The sequence below is a fragment of the Pleurodeles waltl genome, chromosome 5 (genome assembly GCF_031143425.1).
Source record: "Pleurodeles waltl isolate 20211129_DDA chromosome 5, aPleWal1.hap1.20221129, whole genome shotgun sequence".
NCBI classification, from domain to species: domain Eukaryota; kingdom Metazoa; phylum Chordata; class Amphibia; order Caudata; family Salamandridae; genus Pleurodeles; species Pleurodeles waltl.
In genome coordinates this window covers 1,556,509,469-1,556,536,414 of record NC_090444.1, presented here as the reverse complement: position 1 = coordinate 1,556,536,414, position 26,946 = coordinate 1,556,509,469, and positions in this window count along the sequence as shown.

The following is a 26,946-nucleotide window of genomic DNA, read 5'->3' as shown; positions in this document are numbered from 1 at the left end:
TCAGAGCCCCCACCACAACCATGGTTGTGCAGCTGTCCGAGGCTGCAGGGGATGGGCTGGAACCCTCCCCCACAACCACCACCAGCAGCAGCACTGCCACCAGCAGTGGGCAGCTGTCCGAGGCTGCAGGGCATGGGCTGGAGCATCCCCCCCACAACCACCACCGGCAGCTGAAGCAGCACCGCCACCAGCAGTGGGCAGCCACCTGAGGCTGCAGGGGATGTGCTGGAGCCACCCCGCACAACCACCACCAGCAGCAGCAGCAGTACCGCCAACAGCAGTGGGCAGCCATCCGAGGCTGCAGGGGATGGGCTGGAGCTTCCCCCCACAACCACCACCAGCAGTACCACTGCCCCCACTGAGCAGCCGTCGCCGCCCGCGGACATTCATTAGACCTGCATCCATGGGATGTTGTGCAGCCTGACCCCTGCAAATCCTGTGGGTATGACACCAGCTGAGAGACTGTGGCCTTGCACTCCCCAGGAGGAAGATCACAGGGCATGTTGCCCCCTCCAGAGAATGTGGGCAAATTACCCACTTGAAAGACTGTGGCCTTGCACTCCCCAGGGTGAAGATCACAGGGCATGTTGCCCCACCAGACAAATGTGGGCAAATCACCCACTTGAGAGACTGTGACCTAGCACTCCCCAGGACCAAGCACAGCACATGTTGCCCCCTCCAGGGAATGGGGGCAAGTCACCCACTTGAGAGACTGTGGCCTTGCACTCCCCAGGACAAAGAACAATGGGCATGTTGCCCCCTCCAGGACCAGTGGTGTTGTTCCATCTTCCAGCTGAAGTGCCCCCCTGTCCCACTGAGGTGGCTGACAATTTTCAAACTGATGCCCCTGCAGTGTTTTCTCTGTGTTGTTGCAGGAGACAAGTGGAACCTTGGACTTTGTGATGTGGCCCTGTAACCCACGCACGTTGAGGACTAGGCTGTGCCCCTTGATTTGTACATATATATATATATACTTTTAGGTTTGATGTATGTATTTTTTATGTATTTATATTATTACACTCACTTTCATCTATTTGTGTTGTCCTTGCATTATTCCTGATGGGTAGGGGGAAAAATGTGTTTTCTTGTGCATCTGATTGTTTGTATGGTGTAGGGGGTGGAGGGGTGTGTGTTGTGCATGTGTGTGTCACTCTTTCCCCCCCCTGTGTGCTAGGCGGCTGTACTCACCGTGGTCGTCTTCGCCGTCGTTGGTGTTCATGGTGGAGCAGGAAGTAGAAGATCATTGGGAAGATCTGCAGCTCGGGCTCCATGGTGGCGTGGTTGTTCCATGTGTCTCCAAAGGTGAGTTGTTTCCCTTCTGTGCAGTGTTTCTGCCAGGCTTTTGATGTCGTTGGTACCATCCCAGAAAAGGTGGTGGATTGCAGGGTCTTAATATGGTGGGCAGAACATTGACTTCTGCCTGGCTGTAGGCTGCTAACGCCATGGTTCCTGTTGTTTCTGCCTTGGTGGTCGGTGTGGTAAAGTGGCTGTCTATCTGAGCTCTTTCCACCACGGTCATAATTTGGCGGTAGTACCGCCGGCCTGTCTGCGGTATTACCGCCACTTTATCACCGACCGCCAGGGTTATAATGAGGGCCAAAGTGTGGAAGCTGCTTTTTTTTATTTTTTTATTTAAGGAGGATCCTCCATGACTTCTGCTATGAATTTCTTCTAAAGTGCTTTTTAGCCCACGGAGGCGGGGGTTCCCTCTGAACCAAGTCCCAACAATTCCATGTTGAAGTGTTTTCAGCCAATCAGATCTCAGCATGAGGTTGGAAGAAGCTGTGAATCCTTCGGGTCCCTTTGTATACAAATTTAAATTTCCTTTAATTTCTCTAAAGCTACTAAACAGATTTACACTAAATACCAAAAAGTCCTCTTTCTGTACCAAGAGCTACCTTTCTGTCAAATGTGGTGCAATTCTGTTCAGTCGTTTCAGCCCTAACGGTGTTCAAATTCCCTATGGAAAAATGAATGGGGAAAACGTGTTTTGGAACACCCCCTTTTTCTCAGTCCCCTCTTGACGAATCACCCTGAAGCTTTCCAGACAGCAACTGAAGAGCTTTCCATTGTCTTTTCGGAAATTTAGTGAGGATTCATCAAACGGTACCCAAGTTATTAGCAAAATAAAAAACAATTATTCTATAGAAACTAGGTCCTAACTATAACTACCTAGCGCTGACCGCCAGTCTGTAGTTATAGTTTTTTTTTTTTTTTTTTTTTTTTTAAATGTGTTTTTATTATTTATTATCACACAACAAAATTACACAAGTGAAAGCTGACAATAAGAGTAACATTTGCAACAGGTTCGTTCATCACATCACCCTAGACGGCTTATGTACCATGACTGGGCTATGCTGTGCTTCGCCCACTTCCGCGCCACTGCCAGAGAGAGCGTGTTGCCACGGGCTGGAGCAGGGGGGGGAATAGTCCTGACTGGACATCATATTAAAGCATCCTGTTGCATTGGAAAGAAAAAAAAAAAAAAAAAAAAAAAACAGAAAAAAGAAGAGAAAGAAAGAGAAAGAGGGGAAATACTGTGGGGGGGGGATAAAGGCCGGGGGGGGCCCTCAAGACGGAGGAAGCGGGGGCAGAGGAGGAAAGGAAGACACGCGCGCGAGCATTGGGTCATGCGTCCCTTTGTGTGCTGGTGTTATTGCTAGTTGGTTACCGCCTATTAGGTTATACAATTTCATGTTGTCTACCCCAGCTCCTGTCCGCCTTCCTCTATTTGACATTCTGATTCGAGCCTGATGAAGGGTGGTTGCGCGCTATCACTGGGGGATTACAGCTATTTAGGACTATAAAATGCAGATTTTAATGTTCGTTGGGGGGATCATTCAGGGCGGGCGTTCGTCATCTTTTCTTTCTATTATTGCTACGAAAGAGTTCCAGGTGTCAAGACCTTTGACCAGAACACCCTTTGTTGATAGGAGCTGCAGCGTGTCGGCTTCGGCCCTGGCCCAACGCCGCAGCTCCGATCGCCATTGTTCAATGCTCGGCGCGTCTGGTGCCTTCCAGTGCATGGCTATGAGGCGTCTGTACAACACCAGTGCCAGCGCTATGCATCTTAGGGTTTGTTTCCGTCTTTTAAGGCTTGGACCTACACCCAGCAAACACAGCTCCGGGGTGGGGGACATTTCAACAGCTGTCCAATCAACAAGCAGTACTATTATGTCTTCCCATACTTTCCGGATTGGAGGGCATTCCCAGGTCATGTGGTAAAAGGTGGCTTCGGGGGTGGCGCATCTAGGGCATGTTTGCTTTGAGTGGGGGAAAATACGGGTTATTCGGTGAGGTGATAAATATGTTTGATGTAAATAATTAAACTGGGTATAGCGAAAACGCGGGTTGCGTGATACTTCTTTTGTCATTGTCAACGCCTGATTCCAAGCGGGTTGTGGTAGAGGCTCTGCTAGCACTGCATCCCACTTGTTCTTTGATTGTACTTGTTTATCTTCAGCGCAAGAAGTTAAGATTATGTATGCTCTTGACACATTTATTGAATCTTCTATGCTACCTAGCAACTCATGCAATCTAGGGGAGATATTTGGTTCTGAGTTTTCATTGCCCCAGCAAAACCTTAGTGTCTGGCGTACAGCTCCATATGCTATAAAGCTTCCGCGCCCCAGTTCATATTTATCAATTAGTGTATTGAAAGTTAGGAGGCGTCCTTCACTATAGATGTCGCCGATGGTGCGTATTCCCTTTTCTGACCAACTGTTCAGGCCGACTCTAGCTGCTATGTTGGCTATTTTCGAGATGGCCAAAAATGGAAGCCTGGGGGAATATTGTGGTGTTTTATTGTTCATGAACACATGGTGGCCCCATATCCAGTGCGCAATTTTCAGTAGTATGTTGCGTGGGTGTTTGGGGGATTCGCGATTCATCAAGTATTGTATTAAGCCCCTGTTCCCCAAAGACGAGTGGATCATCTGTGATTCAGCTCCGTCTGGACGGCTTAGCCAGGATGAGATCCATTGTAACTGGGAAGCTGCGTAGTACATTTCGAATCTAGGCGCTCCCATTCCACCCATTGTTAGTGGGTGGTGTAATTTTGTTAGTGCCACTCGTCGTCTGCCGTTGCCCCATATGAGATTTATTAATAGGCTATTCAGAGGTTTAAAGAAAGAGGCTGAGAGAGTCAGTGGGAGGGCCATGAAGAAGTACAACAATCGGGGCAGGATCACCATCTTCGCTATGGCTACTCTGCCCAATGGTGATAGAGGGAGTGAGCACCAGAAGGGCAGGGAGCCTCTAATGGATCGAATCGCCTGCCCCAAGTTGCCGTCCCTGAGATCTCGTGCGTCGTGATATATGTTTACACCCAAGTATTTGAAAGTGGTGTAACACCATTTCAGTTCGCCAGGGTTGGAGGATAATCTGTGTGCTTCAGGGACAGGACACATAGGGAATATGCACGACTTAGACCAATTTACCTTGAGTCCGGCCAACGTGCCAAACCTGTGCAGTAACTTCAGCACTTCAGGTAGGGATTTTTGGTGATCTCGTAAGAAAATAAGTGCATCGTCTGCATATAGCGACACTATACGGTGTGTGTGGTCGTCTCGGATGCCCCATGCAGGGGCTACCGCTCGTAGGTGAGCTGCTAAGGGTTCGATTGCGAGGGCGAATAAAAGCGGGGATAATGGGCAGCCCTGCCTGGTTCCTCTCTCTATTTTAAACGGTTGCGAAATCGTGTCGCCCGTTTTGACTCTTGCAGAAGGGTTAGTGTAGAGTACCTCTATCAATCTGATGAATGTTCGACCGAAGCCCATACGGCGCAACGTCTCCATCAAAAAGGGCCAACCCAGCGTGTCGAATGCTTTTTCTATGTCCAGTGATACTGCCACTTGAGCATAGTCATCCGTTCGTGAGTTCGCCATAAGGCGCAATAAGTTTCGGATATTGCTAAATGTGCTCCGGCCAGGTATAAATCCAGCCTGGTCGTGATGTATCAGGTCCGGCATACATGGGAGCAAGCGGTTGGCTAGCAGTTTACCGAGTAGCTTACAGTCTGTATTCAGTAGTGATAGTGGTCTATATGAACGTACATCCAATGGGTCTCTCCCCGGCTTAGGTAGCACTGCTATCAGCGCTTCACGGCATGTGTCTGGTAGTTGTCCACGCTCTAGCGCCTCCGTCAGCATCTCTAGATATGGGGTTAGTGTTTGAGTCGGGAACATGCTATAGTATTCAATAGGCAGTCCATCGTTGCCTGGTGCTTTGCCATGCGGCAATTGTTTTAGGGCCTGCTGTATCTCATTGATATCAATTGGTCTTTCCAGGTTTGCAACCTGAGCGGTCGTTAGTTGTTTCAGCTCGATATCAGTAAAAAACTCGCTCAGTGATGTTTCGGGTGGGGGGACGGGAGCTTTGTATAGTGTGCTGTAATACTCCTTAAAGGCTAGGTTGATATCGGCCTGTGCATTTACTATTAGTCCTGTTTCTAATCGGATGGCTCCTATGGGGGATTTCCGGCCACCATTGTGTATGAGCCATGACAGTAATTTACCCGATCTGTCACCCTCTGCGTGGTTACGAGCTATGTAGTGTCGATGATCAAACAGACCTAGTCGTCTATCAGCTTCGTACCATTGTGCGCGCTTTCCAGCTAGTTCTGTGTGTGTAATCTCGCCCCTGGCGAAGTCTTTCTCAGAAGAATGTACTTCCTTTTCTAAGTTACTAAGCTCACGTGCTAGTGTTTGACGCGCGCCGACTGTTGCTGAAATGCATGTTCCTCGTGTGACTGCCTTATGTGCGTCCCATTCTGTTGATCTAGAGCCCGTTGTCCCCTTGTTTTGGATGAAGTAAGAGGATATGTGTATGGCTAATTCATCTCGGAAAGGGGGGTCTTGTAGCAATCGGGTCTGGAGGCGCCAAGTTGGGATGCATGCGCGCGGGCTGCCCCATCTGAAATGAGCGATGAGGGGGGAGTGATCTGAGATTACCCTAGCGGTGTAATCAGCGCTAGTGATCTTGTGGGTGATGTCTTGGGAGATGAGGATAAGGTCTATGCGAGTGTGGAGGAGGTGTACTGGGGAGTAGTATGAGTATTCGCGATCATGGGGGTGTATATGCCTCCAGGTATCTATGAGACGGTGGTCTACCATCCATTGACGCAGCATCTGCGAATTTTTGATTGCTTGGGAGGCTGCTATGGGGGGGTGTGATCTATCCGTGTCTATATGTGGAACGCAGTTCATATCCCCGCCCCAGATACATGTAGAGGGTAGGTCGTTTGAGAAGTGTGAGATTGTTTTGTGTAGGAATTCACTTTGTCCGACGTTCGGGACGTACAGTCCGTTCAGTGTTACTGGTTCCCCATCTAAGTGGCCTGTTAAATGTATGTATCTGCCCTCTATGTCAGAAACGCCGCGCCGCACAGTGTACGGGACCCCCGGGGCTATCCATATCAAAACCCCTCTTGCGTATGATGAGTTTCCCGATCCGTGGACCTGCCCGCCCCACTTTCTTTCCAACCAGGGAATATCTACAGGGGTAATGTGCGTTTCTTGGAGAATGGCTATATGAATATTGTGACGCTTTAGGTGCGCGTGTATCCTATTGCGCTTTCTTATGCCCGCCATACCCTTAACATTCCACGTCATTATATTATATGTTGGTTCCTTTTTTGTCATGTTAAGTTAGGTTGTTGCACACCTATTTTTTTGTACAGTTGGGTCAATCCCGTGACGCGTCCAGAGACTGCTGTTAGTCTAGTGCGCGCTGCCCACCCACGTCTCCCCTCCGCCACCAGCGCCCGCCCACCAGCCCCCCCAGTCCCACAAAACAACATTATCAAAAGAGAATAATAAAAATGAGAGCAAAAAAAATAATAGGCAAAAGGATATTTCGGGTAAAGCCCGGAGATAAACATAATGGCACAACTGGTGCCTAAACTGCAAACTGCGAAGTTAAGTTCCATTCGGGAGTGACTTGGTTGTCGGAGAGCGTGGTTTTGGTATAGCCGGGCGGGAACCGACCCGTCTCCAGGATAATTTTGTCCCTGCTCGGTCCAAATTGTAAGTACAACCGCTTTGGTTACCCTGTTAGTCTCAGTCAAGGAAGCTAGCGGCCAGAACCCATCCCAAAGAAACCACCAAACACCGCTCTAGGCCGCATAAGGGCGGAAGGTCGCGTGTCCCAACGCCGGACTCGTGTCTGTGGCGCAGTTCATATTCCCTCACGAGGCCTAGAGATCATCCGCAACGCGCGGTGTAAGGTCAGGGCCGGCCAGTAGGAAGGAGGAGGATGCACTTGATTCCCCTCCTGGGGATCCGCTGTCTGTAGCATCTGTGTCACTTCGGGTTTTGGATTGTGGTCGAGTGAAGGAGCTAGTTTCCCTTAATATTTGAGCTTGCTCTGATTCCATTTGCGATTTCGTTGGGCGCAATGTGGTCTTGCTTTGTTTTTTTTTCCTCCTGGAGCTGGGTGTTATCCAGTCCTCAGTTGTTGTCTTTTCCGTTGGCGGGCTGATCAAACCTTTAGCGTGAATCCAAGTCCATGCATCCTCTGGGGTAGGGAATATGAGCGTTTTCTCATCTATGGTGATACGCAGGCGGGCTGGGAACATGAGAGAATAAGTTATATTATTTTGTCGCAAGATTTGTTTGATCTTTACAAAGGTTGCTCTTCTACGTTGTACTTCCAGCGTATAGTCCGGGTATGCAGATATGTTATTATTTTCCAAGCTGATTTGACTGGAAGATCTAAAGTGTTGAAGAACAGAATCTCTGTCTCTGTGGTTAAGAAATCTAGCTATCATGGGTCGGGGTGGCGCTCCAGGCCGAGGGGGTCTGCCCGGTATTCTGTGGGCTCTCTCTATCGTTGGTGATTTCGTGGCATCCTGTGTTTTCATTATTTCTTTCAGCCAGTTTTCTAAGAAATCCTCGGCTTTGGGTAGTTCCAATCGTTCTGGGATGCCAATGAATCTGATATTGTTACGTCTTGAGCGCCCCTCTGCTTCTTCAGCTCGGCGTTGTAGCTGTGCCAACTCAGTTTCCATCTGTTTGAATTTGCTTTTCATGTCTTTCATTTCCGGGTGAACCGTTTCTAGCGACAGTTCAGCATTATGCACTCTGTCAGACAGTTTGCGGTGGTCAGCTCGGAGTAGGGAGACCTCCAGCACTGCAGCATCAATTTTCCCTTCTAGCGAAGTTTTGGTTTCCATAATTGCCTGCATAATTTTATCAAATTGCTGGGAGTGTGCGCGTAGCGTCTCGCTCAGTTGAAGTTGCGTTGCCTTTTGCATGTCCAGTTGGCCCATGGAGGGGGGGGTTTCTCCCTCCGCAGAAGTCCCTGTTTTGGATTGCTTAGGCTTGACCATTGTGACCACTATGCGACCGGGGAGAATTAGGCCGTATGAAATCAGCTATGTGTACTGGTGGGGCGAAGCAGAGCCACGCACGTCAAAGTGGGTGATTTTAGCGTTATCAGTGGTCCAGGCGTGGTTGCTTATTATCAGGGATATTAGGAGTTAGTATGTTAATTTGTTGACTGAGGCCCTCCTCGCTGCAAGGCAGAGAGCTGGATGCCACTGGCCTGGTACAGGTGCGTTGGGTTTTTCACTTACTTGCTTGTGGCTTGAAACTTTGGTGACCCAACGTGGTTGTTTTATGTGCGTTTAATTTATTCTGTGCCAGCGCTCACAATCTACTTGCTTCAATTTCTTTATCTTCTTCCTGTTTTTGTTTTTTTCATTCTTTTTTTTTTTTTCTCTTTTTTATTTCTTTTTTCCTTTATTCTGATTTTATTGGCTCCTCCTCTCTTTTTTATTTATGTATTTTTATTTTATTTTTTGTAAATTTTTTCCTTCTTCCTTTCTTTCCCGCTCCTCCGCCTCTGCTTCCTACTTTTTATCTTCTGTGCTGGGTGCTGGTGCTAGAGGGTCGTTGTCGCTGGCCCAGTGCTCTGCACGGGAGGAGAGGCCGAAGGTCCCCCCAGCCGGTCCGGTACACTCCACCAAAGGCACGCCGGGGCCCCCACTCCACCCGGGCACGCGTCCGCCGGCCGCCTCCACAGATCAAGGGCGGAGTGCCAGGGCGAGCCAGACGCCCGTTCCCGGCGCCGACACGTCCAAGGCCCGACCCCGCAAGGAAACACCGCCCAGTGCTCTCGCCGCGGCGTCACCGCACGACGCTGCTACCAATTCTTGGTAGGGGGGCCACGTGGAGCTGCAGGGATGCTAAGCCATATCAGGGGGGGCTCGCTCACTGCCGCGCGCCCCCCGTGTTTCTTGTTGCTCCGATGGAGCGCGGCCGAACCGGAAGCCGCGGCGTCCCCCAGGCCGCGCCCCAGCCAGCAGGCCCGCTCCCAGGGCCCACCGCAGCCCAGGCCCAACAGCCCTCGACCCCCCCGGCGATCCCACGGGGAAGCCGAACGGGGCGACCCGACCGCCGTGCTCACGTCTCGCCGGCCGCGGGAGGGCCGCCTCGCCTCCCGATCCACAGCACCAGGCGCGTCTTGCTTCCTCGAATCCAGCAGTTGATCACGGGGCCATCCGCAGCTACTTTTGTGTCCTTGAGGGCTGCCCCCGGCACTGGGGGGGTAGCCTCAGCATTTTATGGCCGACCGGGAACCAGGGACCAGGATATTCGGCAAGAAGGAGGGCCGCGAGCGGAGCTCTTTTCTCAAGCGTCCGCTCCGGCCGCCATCTTGGCCACGCCCCCGTCTGTAGTTATAGTTATGACGTAGTTTCCATAAGAAAGGAATTTTTTGTATTGCCAATAACGCAGGCACCGCTTGACAAATCTTCACTAAAATTCAAAACTAATATGACAGTCAGTTGTGCTGCTGAGTTGAACGTTACAGGGAGATCCAGCAAATGGGGGTTGAGAAAAAGTGGGTTCCAAAATGCATTTCCCCAATTATTTTTCCGGCAGGGTCTTTAGATACACCTACAACCTAAACTGCCGGATGGAATTACATCAGATTTGGCAGGAAGCTAGACCTTGGTGCACAGATCATGCTTGTTTGGTGTAAATCCATTCAGTAGTTTTTGAGTTTTAAAGGTTAAAAAATATAGATATCTAGGGAGACAGATCCTCCTCACATCCAACAGTCCCCATGCTGATAGCTGATTGGCTGCCAACACTTCAATCAGGAAGTACTGGCAGGCATTTTGAGACTCAGTTTCAGCCGAGTGCCAAAATAAAGCCCAAAAGAAAACAGGACAGGATAGGAATACCCTAATGCCCTAGCCTTGCCCCTGGGGTCCTCCTGGTACCCTGCTAGGGCAAAAATGTATTTTTTTAAAAAAAATCAGCAAAATCTGTGGGTGGACCCGTGGTTTTTGCCATTTTTTTTAAAAGCGCGGTCTCCCGAGATTCTTACTAATTTTGCCCCCAGGTAGGCCATTTAACTGGGGCATGCCCAATATAATAAATAAGGAGGGGGTGCATGGAGCCCCCCTTAGGGCTTTTAAAAACCCTGGGAACCACCACCTCCCCAGGGCTACATTTAATAAATGTATTGTAGGCTGCATGGAGCACCCCCGGATCCCAGGGTCTACCACTGACCCATGGCTCCATAAGAAAGTTTGTTAGGGGAGCCGTACGGACCCGCACCCCCCCCCCCCCCAGCCCTAGAAACCACCATCTGCCCAGGGCTACATTTACTAAATATACAAGGGGGGCACGAGGACCGTGGGCTACATAAAACAATTATTAGGGGGCTTGGCAGACCCCCGACCCTGGGGACCTCCACCTACCTGGGGCCTATTAGCTTTTTGTAAACATGAAGGGGGGTCACAAAGCCTCCCTCCTGAGCCATATACTGCCCCAGGACCACCACCTTCCCAGGGCTGGCCCAAGCAGAAAAAAGGAGGGGGGGCATGTGGCCCCCTCATGGAGCCATATATGGCCCTGGGACTGCCAACTCCCAGGACTGGCTCCTGCTATCTACTCAGGTGCCCACCGTGGGGAGATAGATTTTTGCTTTGTCTTGGAGGGAGCTGTGACAGCTCCTGTCAAGCAAAAGTAACCAATCTGCTTACAGCTGGCAGGAGATGTAAAAATGCTATCGCTTGCTGGAAGCCAAGATTTAGGGGGTCATTCTGACCTTGGCGGTAAAAGTCGCTTACCGCCGGCCAGAAGACCGCCATTACACCGCCGCGGTAAACCGCCACGGTCATTCTGACCCGCAACTGGCAAACCGCCAAAAACCCGACATCCACAAAAATCCGCCACACCAAAGGTCAGTGGGAAACTGCCGATGACCAAACCTCCACCGTCATGCCAACAGAAATACGCCCATACCATTCCGACCCACAAATCCCCGCAGCGGTCTTTCAACCGCGGTATTCCATTGGCGGTACACACCGCTGCTGTCAAAATACACACACCTTTACAAAACACATCCACATTGGATAATTCAAAATACACACACCTGAAACACATATACACACCACTCCCACACACCTAATCCAGTATAAAACACACACCCACATCACCCACAAACCCCTACGACCACAATTGCGAGTGAAGGACAGAGAGAGAGAGCACAGCATAGAGTACACCATCACACAGATGCAAATCACAACATCACCCACACACTTTCCACGCACAAAGCACCATACACCACCACACTCACCACACTCTACAACACATACACCACCCCTCACCTCATCCACACCACCCCATGGTACCCCAAAGACACCCCAGGTTCTCTGACGCAGAACTAAGGGTCATGGTGGAGGAAATAGTTCGTGTAGAGCCCCAGCTCTTCGGGGCACAGGTGCAGCACACCACCATTGCCAGGAAGATGGAGCTATGGCAAAGAATAGTGGACAGGGTCAACGCTGTGGGACAGCATCCACGCAATCGGGACGACATCAGGAAGCGGTGGAACGACCTACGGGGGAAGGGGCGTTCCATGGTATCAAGGCACAACATTGCGGTGCAGAAGACTGGCGGCGGACTCCCACCTACTCCCCCATAATTCACAGCATGGGAGGAGGAAGTCTTGCACATCCTGCATCCTGAGGGCCTCGCAGGAGTAGGCGGAGGAATGGACTCTGGTAAGTCAAATCTTCACTACTTCATTCCCCCCACCCCACCTGCATGCCAAATCATACACCCACCCTCACCCCCACCCCCATCACACCAACTCCTTGCTAATGGCTCACCATCACAACCCACCCATCCCAAAACCTAGCCCTGCATGCCTCCCCAAAGCATGGACACCCATCCCCAAAGCATGCCCACTGCACACACCCATCACCGCCACAAGCCACCGTCACAACAGCCCCCACAAGGGAGTGACAGCACTGGGGGACACGGCCACCCACCCATTACACGAAATGCCACACACAGAAGCAATAACCATACTCTTATACCCCTGCAGGACCCGAACACCACCACACCGCCACGGAGGGTCCAGAGATGTCCATCCCACCCCCAGAAGAGGCCCCCAGTGATGACAGCAGCTCTGTCTCCCTGGAGCCTGATGACCAGCCCGGCCCATCGGGGACCTCGGGACAGTCGGTTCCCCACAGACAGCCACAGGCTACACCAGACCCAACCCCCTCTGGGAACACCAGCACAGCTCCCCCCCAGCGGGCCCATGCCTCTGTCTCCAGGACACGTCAATCAGCGATGTGTCCACCACTACAGGGCACCCAGGTTGACCCACCACCCCAACAACAACAGGGACCTGGGGGCAGTGGTAGTGGGCACACTATCCAGGGGACAGAGGCCCAGGGAAATAGGGGAACTGGGAGGGCTGCTGTGCGACAGGGGGGGACAGGCCCAGGGAACCGACTCTCCAAGAGGCCCTCTCCTCCATCATGGGAGCATACCACCACTCCCAGGAGACGATGGCTACGGTACTGGCCAGGTTCCAGGAGATCCAGGTCATGCAGGAGCAACAGTACATGGGGTTCAGAGAGGAACTGAGGAACATTAGTTCCGCAATGGGGACCATCGTCGTGGCCCTAACCCAGATAGTCACCACATTGCGGGACCATGTGGCACCACAAAGGGCCCCTGTCACTAGCCTGGACCAGGAACAGCCTACCACCTCCGCTGGCGCTAGTGGACAGGAGGCCCCCACACAACGACAGGCCACCAGAACCCCACCTCCTGCAGAAGAAGAACCACCCCGCAAGCGGAACCTGAGATCTCACAAGAAGACAGAGTAGGATTGCAAGACCCCCGCCAGCAAACGATACCCCCTGATGTCATCCCACTGTCCCACATTGTCACCCTGTCCAACCTTGAACTGCCCCTGCTCCATCCTTCCACAGGCATATGGACAATGCACCTGTGCGACTGAGAACTGGACTCTGCCATGGACATTACTCCACCATCACCCATCCCCGTTTTACAATCATGTTCCATAAATTTAGCACTTGAATTAAATCACTTTTTGCACTAAAAAAATCTGGAGTCTGCTTGTAATTTGAACAAATGTATTAGACATAACGGTGCCAAAATGTTCAGTTACATTGTGATGACAACATACCACTTTCACACAGCTGTAGTCCATGGGCAAACAAAGCAGAGGTCACGCAGTGGGGCCCACAGCTCTGAAAACGGAAGGGAAAGTCACAACTCAGTTAACAGGAACTGGGGGGGAACTCAGACAGTAGAGAGGCAGGAGACTTTAAGTAAATGTAAAATGGCGTGGTTGATTCGTACCTGTGTGCTACTGAAAATACTGTTGTATCACTGTGTCCCTGTTGTCTGTGTCGTCCCCGTCGTCCTCCTCCTCTTCACTCTCCACAGGCTCCACAGCTGCTATAACACCACCATCTGGACCATCCTCCTGCCGGAAAGGCACCTGGCGTCGCAAAGCCAGGTTGTGAAGCATACAGCAGGCCACAATGATATGGCACACCTTCTTTGGTGAGTACATTAGGGATCCCCCTGTCATATGCAGGCACCTAAACCTGGCCTTCAGGAGGCCGAAGGTTCTTTCTATAATCCTCCTTGTTCGCCCATGGGCCTCATTGTAGCGTTCCTCTGCCCTTGTCCTGGGATTCCTCACTGGGGTAAGTAGCCACGACAGGTTGGGGTAACCAGAGTCACCTATTAGCCACACATGGTGTCTCTGTAGCTGTTCCATCACATAAGGGATGCTGCTATTTCGCATAATGTATGCGTCATGCACTGACCCAGGGAACTTGGCATTTACATGGGAGATGTACTGGTCAGCCAAACAGACCACCTGGACATTCATAGAATGATAACTTTTTCTGTTTCTGTACACCTGCTCACTGCCACTGGGGGGAACCAAGGCCACATGGGTCCCATCAATGGCACCAATGATGTTGGGGATATGTCCAAGGGCATAGAAATCACCCTTCACTGTAGCCAAATCGGCCACCTCAGGGAAAACAATGTAGCTCCGCATGTGTTTCATCAGGGCAGACAACTCTCTGGAAAAAAACCTTAGAAAACATAGGCTGAGACATCCCTGATGATATGGCCACTGTTGTTTGGAATGATCCACTTGCCAAAAAATGGAGTACTGACAGAACCTGCACCAGAGGGGGAATCCCTGTGGGTTGGCGAATGGGGGACATCAGGTCTGGCTCCAGCTGGGCACACAGTTCCTGTATAGTGGCTCGGTCAAGTCTGTATGTCAGTATGACATGTCTTTCTTCCATTGTTGACAGGTCCACCAGCGGTCTGTACACGGGAGGATTCCTCCACCTCCTCGCAAGTCCCAGTGGACGGTGCCTAGGAAGGACAACATGGAGCACAGAGTCAAGCAACCCACAGGTACGTAACCACAGCTTGCACAGTACACGATTCGCTATGCATTGAATGGCTTGTATGAGTGGCAATGCAAGGCCTAGGCCTGTGTGACGCCGTAGAAATTCTGCCATGTGGGCCCTCGAAATGGCGGCTGCCTGACCTGTGAAGTGTGACAATGGGATGTGAGGTCAATGCGCTGCCGTGGCACACCGTGGCGGTAGGCGGTCGAAGACCGCGGCGCAAAGCAGCATTGGTTAACATTGAACCCTATGGGTCTCAGGAGCCAATGACGATGTGCGCCGGCGGTCGCGGTACGCACCGCCGCGGTACGCACCACTGCGGGCGTGACCGCCATTTTCTAACTGCTTAATCACTCGAGACCTGATCATCCACAGGAGAGGATCTATACTGCAAGTGCTGCTGTGAACTCGGTCTAGAAGAGACAATGGCTGCTGCGACTGGGGAAAGGGCCCCTGCCTTCACATCTGAGGAATTGGATAAACTCGTTGATGGGGTTCTCCCCCAGTATGTGCTACTCTACGGTCCTCCAGACCAACAGGTAAGTACACTGGGAGCACGTAGTATGGGCTATGCCTGTGTTGAGTGGAGTGGATGTAAGATGGTGGGGAGGGGAGCGTATGAGGAGAGCAACGCACAACAGATGAGAGCATGTGCCACATGGCAAGGTTGGGGAGGGGGGGCCACTCACATCGACCATGCAGAAAAGTGATGATATTTCTTTTTCCACCCTGTCCATGTCACATAGGTCAGCGCCCATCAGAAGATCGACATTTGGCGTGCCATCGCCAAGGACGTCCGGGCCCTGGGGGTCCACAACAGACGGGCACCCACTGCCGCAAGAGGTGGGAGAACATCCGCCGCGGGAGCAGAAAGACCGCCGAGGCTCTGCTGGGGATGGCCTCCCAACGTAGGAGGGGTGCCAGTCGTCAATTGACCCCCCTGATGTCCCGGATCCTGGCGGTGGCCTACCCCGATTTGGATGGGCGCGTGAGGACATCACAGCAGACACAAGGGGGTGAGTATCAGCACATTCTGCTATATTAGCGCACAGTGGAGGCGTCTGGGTGGGGGAGGAGGGCTGTGGCTATCTCTAGGCCAGGGCGGTTTCTGTAGGCTAGGCCCCTCCGTTAGACATGGCCCTGTGCCCCCGCCCCCCACCTCTGTAGGGTGCTAAGTACAGCTATCCATGGCCCGGGCTCACCTATGTGTGCATTTGTCGTCCATAGACTTGTAGGCCAAGCCATAATATTTGAGTAGTGTACCCTGAGTGCGCGGCGTAGTGCAGGGGGCTTCTGTGTCTGTCCTCTCCGCCAACGGTGCCGCCAATGCATGCACTCAACATGTCTTTCTTTCTTCTCTCCCCCCCTTTTTTTGGTGTTCCTGCTCATGTGTCTATTAGCATCATCAGGCGGAGGAGAAGTGGCATTGGCGCACGAGGGAGCTGCATCTCACATGGGCCCGGAGGGCCCTGCAACCGACTCGGACTTAACCAGTGAGACGGAGGGCGAGGAGGGCTCCACAACGGGGACCCGTGGAGACGTCAGCGACACCGACACGTCCTCGGAAGGGAGCTCCCTTGTGGTGGCGGCACCATCCGTGCCCACTGCAGAAACAGGTACAGCCGCCACCCAGCGCACCAGCTCTGCCCTCCCAGCAGCCCCTCAGCTTTCGCCCCGTGCCCGCTCGCCCAGGAAGCCGGCCATCTCCTTCGCCCCTGGCACCTCAGGTCCTGCCCCAGTTACCCCTGCTGCCCTCAGTGAGGAGGTCATTGACCTCCTCCGGACGCTCATTGTTGGGCAGTCTACCCTTTTGAATGCCATCCAGGGGGTGGAAAGGGAGGTGCATCGGAGCAATGCATACCTGGAGGGCATTCATTCGGGTCAGGCTGCCCATCAGCGATCATTCAACGCTCTGGCCTCAGCACTGACAGCAGCAATTGTCCCTATGTCTAGCCTCCCCCCTCCAACTTCCTCAACCCAGTCCCACTCCCCTGTTCCTCTGCCTATCCCAGACACACCTACAGACCAGCCTGCACACATATCAACACCCAAGGGCAGCTCATCCAGACATAAGCACCACAGATCACACAAGCATTCACCCAAGCAACATCCACATGCAGACACAGCAACACCCACTGCCTCCACTGTGTCCCCCTCCTCCTCGTCTCCCTCCTCCCTCCCTGTGACGTCTCCACTCACACCTGCATGCACACCACCATCAGCCAGTACGTCCATCACCACCACACCCACCAGAACAGTCCGCACACGTGCAGTCACCACCCCCACTACCATTTACACGTCCCCTGTGTCCTCTCCCAGTGTGTCTGTCACCCCCTCTTCCAAACCACACAAACGCAGGCAGCAACCCACCCAACAGCCATCCACCTCACGACAGCCTCCGTCACAAGCACCTGCACCCAAAGACAGCACACTTGACTCTCCTACAACCACATCCTCTTCCTCCACTCCCATACCCACTACAACTACCCGTCCCTGTCTTTCTAAATTGATTTTCCTTTCCAACCTTGACCTCTTTCCAACAACTGACCCACCCCCTCCATCTCGTAAGAGTCCAACCAGCACCTCAGCCACCACAAGCCCTGCACCTACTAGGACCATCGTTCAGGGCTATTGGAGTCCACCAGCTCCTAGGGCAGGAACATCGGCCAGCAGCAAGGGGACAGCCAGCCCACCCCCTGGGAAAAGAAGCAAAAAAGTGAAGGGCCGGCGCCACAGGCCAGAGACGGCTGCCCCAAGGACACCAGCCTTGCACTGTCACCTGGCCCATCCACCAAGGGAGGCAAGGGCCCCAGAGATTCTTCCAAGGAGGGCAAGGGCCCCAGAGATACTTCCAAGGAGGGCAAGGGCCCCAGAGATACTTCCAAGGGAGGCAAGGGCCCCAGAGATTCGTCCAAGGAGGGCAAGGGCCCCAGAGATACTTCCAAGGGAGGCAAGGGCCCCAGAGATTCATCCAAGGAGGGCAAGGGCAGCAGGGCGAAGAAGTCCGGCAGCAGGCGAGCTGCCCAGGAGGGCCCCACCAGCCCAAATTGGGGTGTGACGGAGGACACCCACGGGCCCAGGAGTCCAGCACAGGAGGGCCCCGCAAGCGATAGGTCGGATGGCGACTGAGCGGGAATGATTGCCCAGATCTGGTTCCCTAGGAACACAAGACAAGCACCGCTGAACAGGGCCCCGCCGTGAGAAGCACCGCTGAACAGGGCCCCGCCGTGAGAAGCACCGCTGAACAGGGCCCCGCCGTGAGAAGCACCGCTGAACAGGACCCCGCCGTGAGAAGAACCGCTGAACAGGGCCCCGCCGTGAGAAGCACCGCTCCGCTGGGCCCCTCCGTCTCTGCACCGCTCTGCTGGGCCCTTCCTCTCAAGCACCGCTCCGCTGGGCCCTTCATCTCAAGCACTGCTCCGCTGGGCCCCGCCATCTCTGCACCGCTCCGCTGGGCCCTTCCTCTCAAGCACCGCTCCGCTGGGCCCGCCGTCTCTGCACCGCTCCGCTGGGCCCTTCCTCTCAAGAACCGCTCCGCTGGGCCCTTCATCTCAAGCACCGCTCCGCTGGGCCCTTCCTCTCAAGCACCGCTCCGCTGGGCCCTTCCTCTCAAGCACCGCTCCGCTGGGCCCTTCCTCTCAAGCACCGCTCTGCTGGGCCCCGCCGTCTCTGCACCGCTCCGCTGGGCCCTTCCTCTCAAGCACTGCTCCGCTGGGCCCTTCATCTCAAGCACCACTCCGCTGGGCCCTTCCTCTCAAGCACCGCTCCGCTGGGCTCCGCCGTCTCTGCACCGCTCCGCTGGGCCCTTCCTCTCAAGCACCGCTCCGCTGGGCCCCGCCGTCTCTGCACCGCTCCGCTGGGCCCTTCCTCTCAAGCACTGCTCCGCTGGGCCCTTCATCTCAAGCACCGCTCCGCTGGGCCCCGCCGTCTCTGCACCGCTCCGCTGGGCCCTTCCTCCCAAGCACCGCTCCGCTGGGGCCTTCATCTCAAGCACCGCTGGCCCATTGGCAAGGCAGTATCTGTGTCGGGCAGGGCTTCACGAAGCACTTTGGGCACCATGCCTCCTCCATAACCAGTGGAGTCTGTAATCCACCAGATGGACTGTGGCTTTGCACTCCCCAGGATGGTACAGTGGGCAATCCACCCACTGTAGAGACTTGAGAGACTGTGGCTTTGCACTCCCCAGGATGGTACAGTGGGCAATCCACCCACTGAAAAGACTTGTGAGACCTTGGCTTTGCACTCCCCAGGATGGTACAGTGGGCATGGAGGCCCCTCGTGGATCTGGCATCGTGGACTTATGTGGCTGAGGTGTCCCCCCTTTCCTTCCCCCTGAGGTGCCTGTGGTTTTATTATCTGATGCCCCAGCAGTGTTCTCTCCAATGGAATCGGGTCTCGTGTGTGGGCTTTGCCCATGTGTTTATGCACATTGGCCCACGGACAATGGCATGTAGCCAATATGTGCCGGACTTTTGGACTATGTTCATATTCTTCATGTTGTGATTTAGTTGTTTTAATAATCTCATATTTCACTTAAGTTCAAATATGCTTTAATATACTTATATTTTAATGATCATTTTATTTTGTCTTTGAATTATTCCGGGGGGTTTGGGGGGTGTAAATCTGACTTGTTGCTCTGCATTGGTGTGTGGGGATTTGGGGGGGGGGGTGTCACGTATGTGTGTGCCCGTAATCTTTTCTCCTCCCCCCTCCCCTGTGTCGTAGGTGCAGTACTCACCGTTGTCTCCTGCGGCGGCGTTCGTGCTCCTGGTAGAGGAGCAGGTAGACAATCGCTGGTAGGATGTTTAATTCGGGTTCCATGCTGTCCAGATTCCTCGTGGAGTGAGGTGAGCGTTTTCCCGTTCGTGATCTGTTTCCGCCGTGTTTTTATCGGCGGGGCTCCCGCCCCTGAAAAGGTGGTGGATTGGTGGGTCGTGATAGGGCGGGCGGTACATTGCCTGTCTGTTGGCGGTGACCGCCGCGCTGTTTGTTTGCCCCGCCGTGGCGGTCGGAGTGTTAAAGTGGCGGGTTGTGTTGGCGGTTCCCGCCAGGGTCAGAATTCAATTTTTTTTACCACCTGCCTGTTGGCGGGTTGGCCGCCGCTTTAACACCGACCGCCAGGGTTGGAATGACCCCCCTAATCTCTTTCCCTGACCACAGATATGAGGGCAGAAAAAGAGATAAAGGTATTGCTCCTGCAACCAGGGAGCTGCATTTCTAGCAGCTACCTGCATGCAGGAGCAATGCCAGCTCCTGCAGGACAGGGGAAGCCAGCTGGGACATTTCTTTAAAAAAAAAAAAAAGAGAGAAAAATTCATCCTGCCCTGTACATTTAGATTTGATAAATACGCGGGGCAGGATTCATTGTGGCATGATGCTCATTTCACAAAAAGTAAACCTCAGAGGAAAGTACCTACAGATATAAACAAAGCAGGTGCCCAAATTGAGTCTTCACTTCTACTAATCATTCTAATTTCTTGCGCATGGCCAAGGCAAACCAGGTGTGTTTTCTTTGCATTTTCACCTTGAAAAGTTGTCTGTAATACTTGATGGAAGTGTTTGCATCCTTGCTTTTTTCAAGCACAATATCTCATGTAGTGACTGTAATGAGTGGGTTCTTTCTTGCCACCTGCTATTGAGACCAGAGTTATCCTTTTTAAAAACTACAAGTATGTACAATGGCATAGAAGCCCCACCCTTTTGGCACCAGCCCATATACATTAGTGCTGTGCAACGTCTTCCCCAGCAGATGGACAGCTTAATAAAAGGACCCCCTGAGCGCGTTTACCGATTATTCTGGAAACCCATTATTGATGCATAGGAATATGATCACATCTCCACTAAAGAAGCACTTCATGGGTGCTGTGGGTAAGGCTGCAGTGCCTGGCTGCAGGCCAAGCCTTGTGGTCAAATCTTGCAGCGCATACCTGAGGGTCATGCAAGCGTGGCCTTGGGTGATAATAGGGGGTTGTCTGCAGGGCCTGGCTGAAGGCCATGCGTGGCAGTGGTTGAAATTACGTAAATTAATTAAAATTGCTTCATGTTTATAGAAAAAAAAGAGGAGTTCACTGAAAAAGAGCAAATGTTACAGGGAGGTTATGGTTAGGAAATGTAATTTTAAAAAAATGGAAATTCACTTAAACTAAAGGTTACCAGGGTGTTATAGTAATCTCATATTTCAAACATACAAAACCATAGAAATTCAGCTGTTATAGCTAGAGTTTTCTCAAGTGTGAGAAAGTCATCCTTTTAGCATGTTCACCCCAATGTTTGTGACTGGTATTGGTGGTAACTGACCCTGACTGTGCCCTGGTCTCTGCTAAATAGGCCCAGGGCCAGTACTCTGAATAAATGGTATATGGTAAAATGCTACTATTACGGGTGGCAATGACAGACCCCTGTAAGTCCCTAGTAGATAATAGGGCAAGGGAGATTCAAACTACCTATAAGTCCATAGTATATAGTTGGCCATGGAAGTTTAGAGGCCCAGTAGATTTCCTGCACTGGAGTATGCACTGCTGTGTTGCCTACTGTCATTGTTAACGGCAGCCTTGCCTTGCAGACTGCCTTTAAAAAGGAAAATGTGTGCAAATTCAACTTTAAAATTAAGGGTACTTTTAAAGTTATAATTAACCCTATTTTGACATATGGCACCCCTAAGGTCTCCAATAAATGCCAGAGGGGTGGGGTGCCATTATCTATAAGGAGGGAGATTGTAAAAGATGTTTTATATGCCATGGTGAGGAAAAAACTGCACCTTTTATTTTTTCCCATTGTAAGTTCTTGGCTCCATAAGCTAACACCGGGATATTTTCCATATGCATAAGTATTGCTAGGAAGTAGATGAATGTATCATGAAAGGACTAGAAAATTGGTAATGATAACTTCAACAACTTAACATTGTTGAATTGATCATAAATAATACAGAAAAGAGGTTATAAGTCTTTCTTTTCTGTATGCAGAATTCCAGCCTGCTGGTGGCCTCTCCTGATTGGTCAGCCTTAACAGGATTAGCTAGGCTGCTTTAATGAGGTGATAACCGCTGCTGAGTGTAGCCCACTTATCTGATGGAGGGAGGTCTGCAGATGCAGAGATCAGGCCAGGAAGGGGCTGGATAAATCAAACAGGGCTTTAAAGAAAGCAGGGCAGAAATGAATGCCAGCCAGCACTAGCCTCTCACCCTCTACTCCACAGATGGATAGCAGGCCCAGGAAAGGAATTTGCAGATGTCCAGAGGGGGAGTGCTCATGACAGTGAGCTATGCCAGAAGGTTGGTTTAGCCAGGTCTTGCTCCTCAGGAGGGAAATTATTCATCTTGGAATTTTAAAGAGCAGTGCTTTATGGGACAAGAAAATGCCATATTTTGGAGGAATCTATCATGCTTTGGGGTGGCACCCTGCAGCTCATTGGAGAAGGGTACCTTCCTGCTTGCCTCCTAAGATGATTGAATAAATGTTTCTGATAAGCATTTCAACTCAAATCTGCTACCTTGAAATCACAAGAAGAAAGATTGCCCTGCTGGACCCTGGTTTGCAACCCCAAGGACTGCACTCTGAAGTATTGCTCCTGTTGCACACTGGAACAGCAGCTCTAAGGACTTTGCCTTGTTTCAAAAAGGAATCAGGAGTGGACTCCCTGAAAGCAACAGGTTAACAGTGCTTCGCCTGCACTATCTCCACCAAGAAGACCCCAGTTGGACAGCCTCCAGTAGCCTTTGGAGGAGTTGGCCAGGTGCATTCTGGGAAACATAGCCACAACGTCTCAAGGACCATCTCAGAGATTTTAGACCCTTGGATTGGTGTTGTGGATACTCAAAATATGCGTGCCTGGAAACAAGAACTGCCCTGCTGAGCCTCTGGTTTGCATCAAGAAGGACTGCACCTGCTGCACACTCTGGGCTTCACAAAAGCAGACTTTGTCTGGCTTCTAAAGGATTCAGGAGTGGGCCCCTGTAAGCAACAGGTATAAAGGAGCTACCAAGAGTCACCTGTGTCAACTCCTGCCAGAAGAGCCCAGCTGGATAGCATTCAGTTGGCTTTCAAGGACTTTGAATGGTGCATTGTGTGAAAAGTAGTCCCGACGTCCAAAGGAGCAGGTTTCTGGAACTTTAAATTGGGGTTGTGGACCACCTTCCTGCATGGGAAACAGTTCTGGAAGTAAGTGTAAATGGCTGAAACTCTTGAATGTGCCTTAATCCAGTGCAACCTTTTTTTTTTTACCTTTTGAGCGCTGTTAGAAATGGGGTCTCTGGTTGGCAGTCAGTTTGCACTCTGTCCAAGCAAGGACCCTCACTCTAGTCAGGGCAATGTTAATGCACACTTTGATAACCCCTGCTCACCCCCTCTGTAGCTTGGAATAAGCAGTCAGGCTTATCTCAAAGGCAATGTGTGAAGTATTTGTACCAAGACACACACAGTAATACAGTGAAAACTTTACAGAATGGAGCCCCACACCAGTGTAGAAAAATAGACAAATTAAACAGGACCAAAATGACAAAATCCAACCTACATAAGTCAAAGATATGAATTTTTAAAATATTAAGAGTCTTACACCATAGAAAACAAGAAAAACATTGTTTTTCCACAAAGTACTTAGTTTGCATAAAAAATAAAGCCACGCATGCAAGCGTGCGTAGGAAAAGTCAGTGATGCATTGATTCCTTACTCGCAAGTGAGGCTGTGCATCGTTTCTTCTCCAGTCAGGTAGGCGATGCATCGTTTTGCTCTCCTGCAAGAAAGTAATGTGTCGATTTCCAGACGTGGCACCTTGGATTCACTCAGGTTCACAATGATTTTAACGTTCAGTGACAATGCGTGAGGAATCCAGTCTCATGGTGTTGGAAAACCGCACTGCATGGGGTTTGAATCGTTTTCACTAGCTGCAAGCGGGTTTTGCGTTGTTTCCCCAGCTGCAATGCAGGTGATGTGTCAATTTTCCAGGTGCGTTGCAGGTGGTGCATCAAAATGTTCCCCGCACAGATTCCTGTATGTGGATTTCAGTCCTTGTTCTACCAGCTTCACCTTTCAAGGGTCAAGGGACTGGATAGGGCACCACTTGGCAGGGCAGGAGTCTCAGCAGAGATTCCAAGTGCTGGCAGAGGAAGTCTTCGATGGCCCTGAGAATTCAAAACTTGAGGAAAGCTCAGTCCAAGCCCTTGGAGATTCGTCACCAAATCCAGTCTTTGTCCTCTTTCCAGCAGAAGCAGCAACTGCAAGCCAACCAAGCAAAGCATAGTCACAGACAAATGGGCAGTACTCCTCCTCCAGCTCTTCATCTTGGCAGAGGTTCCTCTTGGTTCCAGAAGTAATCTAAAAATCTGGGGTTTTGTGTCTACTACTTATCCCCCTTTCTGCCTTTGAAGTAGGCAAAGTTCAAAGGAAAGTCTCTGTTGTTCACAAGATCCTGCCTTGCTCAGGCTTGGCTCCAGAGTCACACCAGGGGGTCGAAGACTGCATTGTGTGAGGGCAGGCACAGCCCATTCAGGTTAAGTGACCACTTCTCCCTCCACTTTAGCCCAGATGGCCCATCATGATATGCAGGCTACACCCCAGATCCCTTTGTGTCACTGTCTAGTAGAGATCACAAACAGCCCAACAGTCAGTCAGACCCAGACAGGGAATACACTAGCAGGCAGAGTCACAGAATGGTTTAAGCACGAAAATGCCCACTTTCTAGAATTGGCATTTACAAACAGAAAATTTTTAAAACAATTTTACCAAAAGGTGTATTTTTAAATTGTGATTTTAGAGACCCTAAACTCCATTTCTCTATCTGTTCCCAAAGGGAAACTGCTCTTAAAGGATATTTAAAGGCAGCCTCCATGTTAACCTATGAGAGTGTTAGGCCTTGCAACAGAGAATACTGATTTGGCAGTATTTCACTGTTAGGACATGTAAAACACATAAGCACATGCCTCACCTTTAACACACACTGCACCCTGCCCATGGGGCTACCTAGGGCATACCTTATGAGTAATGTACATGCATAAAGTACCCAGCTTTGGGCCTGGCACGTGGGTACAGTTGCCAGGTCGAATTAGCAGTTTAAAACTGCACACACAGACACTGCAGTCGCATATCCGAGCAGTGTTTACAGAGCTGCTCATATGGATGGCACAATCAGTGCTGCAGGCCCCTAGTAGCATTTGATTTATAGGCACTGGGCACCTCTAGTGCACTTCACTAGGAACTTACTAGTAAATCAAATGTTCCTATCATGAAAAAAACAGTCACCAAAATAATTTATAGAGAGCGCATGCACTTTAGCACTGGTTAGCAGTGGTAAAGTGCCCAGAGTCCTAAAGCCAACAAAACCTGGTAAAAAAAAAATTGGAGGAAGGAGGCAAAAAGTTTGGTGATACCCCTTTCCCCAAAAAGGGCCAGGTCCAACAAGCACTATTTGCTTCTCAGTGCTAGTTTTACTTTTAATCTTTAAAAATTCATATCTCTGGTTTCGCATATTGGATTTTTGACATTTGGGCCCTCATTCTGACCTTGGCGGGCGGCGGAGGCCGCCCGCCAAAGTCCCGCCGTCAGGTTACCGTTCCGCGGTCGAAAGACCGCGGCGGTAATTCTGACTTTCCCGCTGGGCTGGCGGGCGGTCTCGTTCAGACCGCCAGCCAGCCCAGCGGGAAAGACGCTTCCACGATGAAGCCGGCTCGGAATCGAGCCGGCGGAGTGGAAGCTGTGCGACGGGTGCAGTTGCACCCGTCGCGTATTTCACTGTCTGCGCAGCAGACAGTGAAATACATGTAGGGGCCCTCTTACGGGGGCCCCTGCAATGCCCATGCCAGTGGCATGGGCACTGCAGGGGCCCCCAGGGGCCCCGCGACCCCCCCTACCGCCATCCGGATCTCGGCGGTCCGACCGCCGGGATCTGGATGGCGGTAGGGGGGGTCAGAATCCCCGCGGCGGTGCAGCAAGCTGCGCCGCCGCGGAGGATTCAATGGGGCCGCGGTACACTGGCGGGACCCCGCCAGTGGTGCCGGTCCGACCGCGGCTTTACCGCCGCGGTCGGAATCCCCATTGAAGCACCGCCGGCTTGTCGGCGGTGCTCCCGCGGTCCTCCGCCCTGGCGGTCAAAGACCGCCAGGGTCAGAATGAGGGCCTTGGTGTCATTTTAAAGATACAAATATTTACTGTTTTTATAAATTGATTTGGGATTTTTATTTTGTGTTGTGTCTTATATATTGTATTGGTGTACTTAAATGCTTTACATACCTGTCTCCTAAGTTAGGCCTGCCTGCTCATTGTCAAGCGACCAGGGGTTGACTCAGTGGCTAATGTTTTGAGACCTTGACCGCACCTAACATTGTCTTGGGGCATTATTGCTATTGCATATTTACCTGTACGAATATCCAGCCTCCAACATAAAGTAGCTATAACTTGTGTCCTAAAGTAACTATAACTTGTGCACTGGTCATGCACTGCTAATTACCCCAGATAATACATCACTGTTGACTTCTCCTATGACATAATTGATCATATCACTGTAACATTTGCAGTAAAATAATTGATGAGAAAACTGTGCATGGCTAGGACGCAAGTTATAGTTTCCTTAGGGGACGAGTTATAGTTAATTGAAGAAACTAACTCTAACAGCTGAATTTCTATGGTTTTGTAGGTCTCAAAGATGGGTCTGAAAGTCAGCCCTTGCCTTCTGTCTTTAGAGTTTTTCGTTTTACTATCCCAATCAGCCTCCACCCCTAAAAAAGACAAAGGAGCTACCAAACAGGAGATCAATGGGATTTCTCCTCTGAACCATTTCCATCACTAAAAATAAATGCCCACTTGTGTGTCTGGTAGCCCTGCTTAAAGTAGGTGAACAAAAAAATAAACAAGCAAAATCAGCTTTGATAGGCGCATTTTAATATGTTTACACCCATATTTACCAAAAGTGATGCACAACTGCACTAGCGCTGTTGTATGTCAAAAAATGTGTGAGCTAACCCCATTTTCTAGTACTATCTGTGCGCCGTATTTAAACACTCAATGGTGCTAACATATGATTAGTTTTAAAAAAAGATTGTAGACGGGTCCCATCGACCTCATCTCCGGACTGGTGCCTTTCGCGTGCCTCGTCCGAAACCCTTATGCATTTCCATGGGGACGCATGGACGCCACCCGGAACATCGACACAGGATTTCCGCGTGTCAGGAGGACAACAAAAGATGGACTTCCAAGGGAGAGGGGAGGAGCTCGCGGGAGGAGAGGAGCGTCAGACAG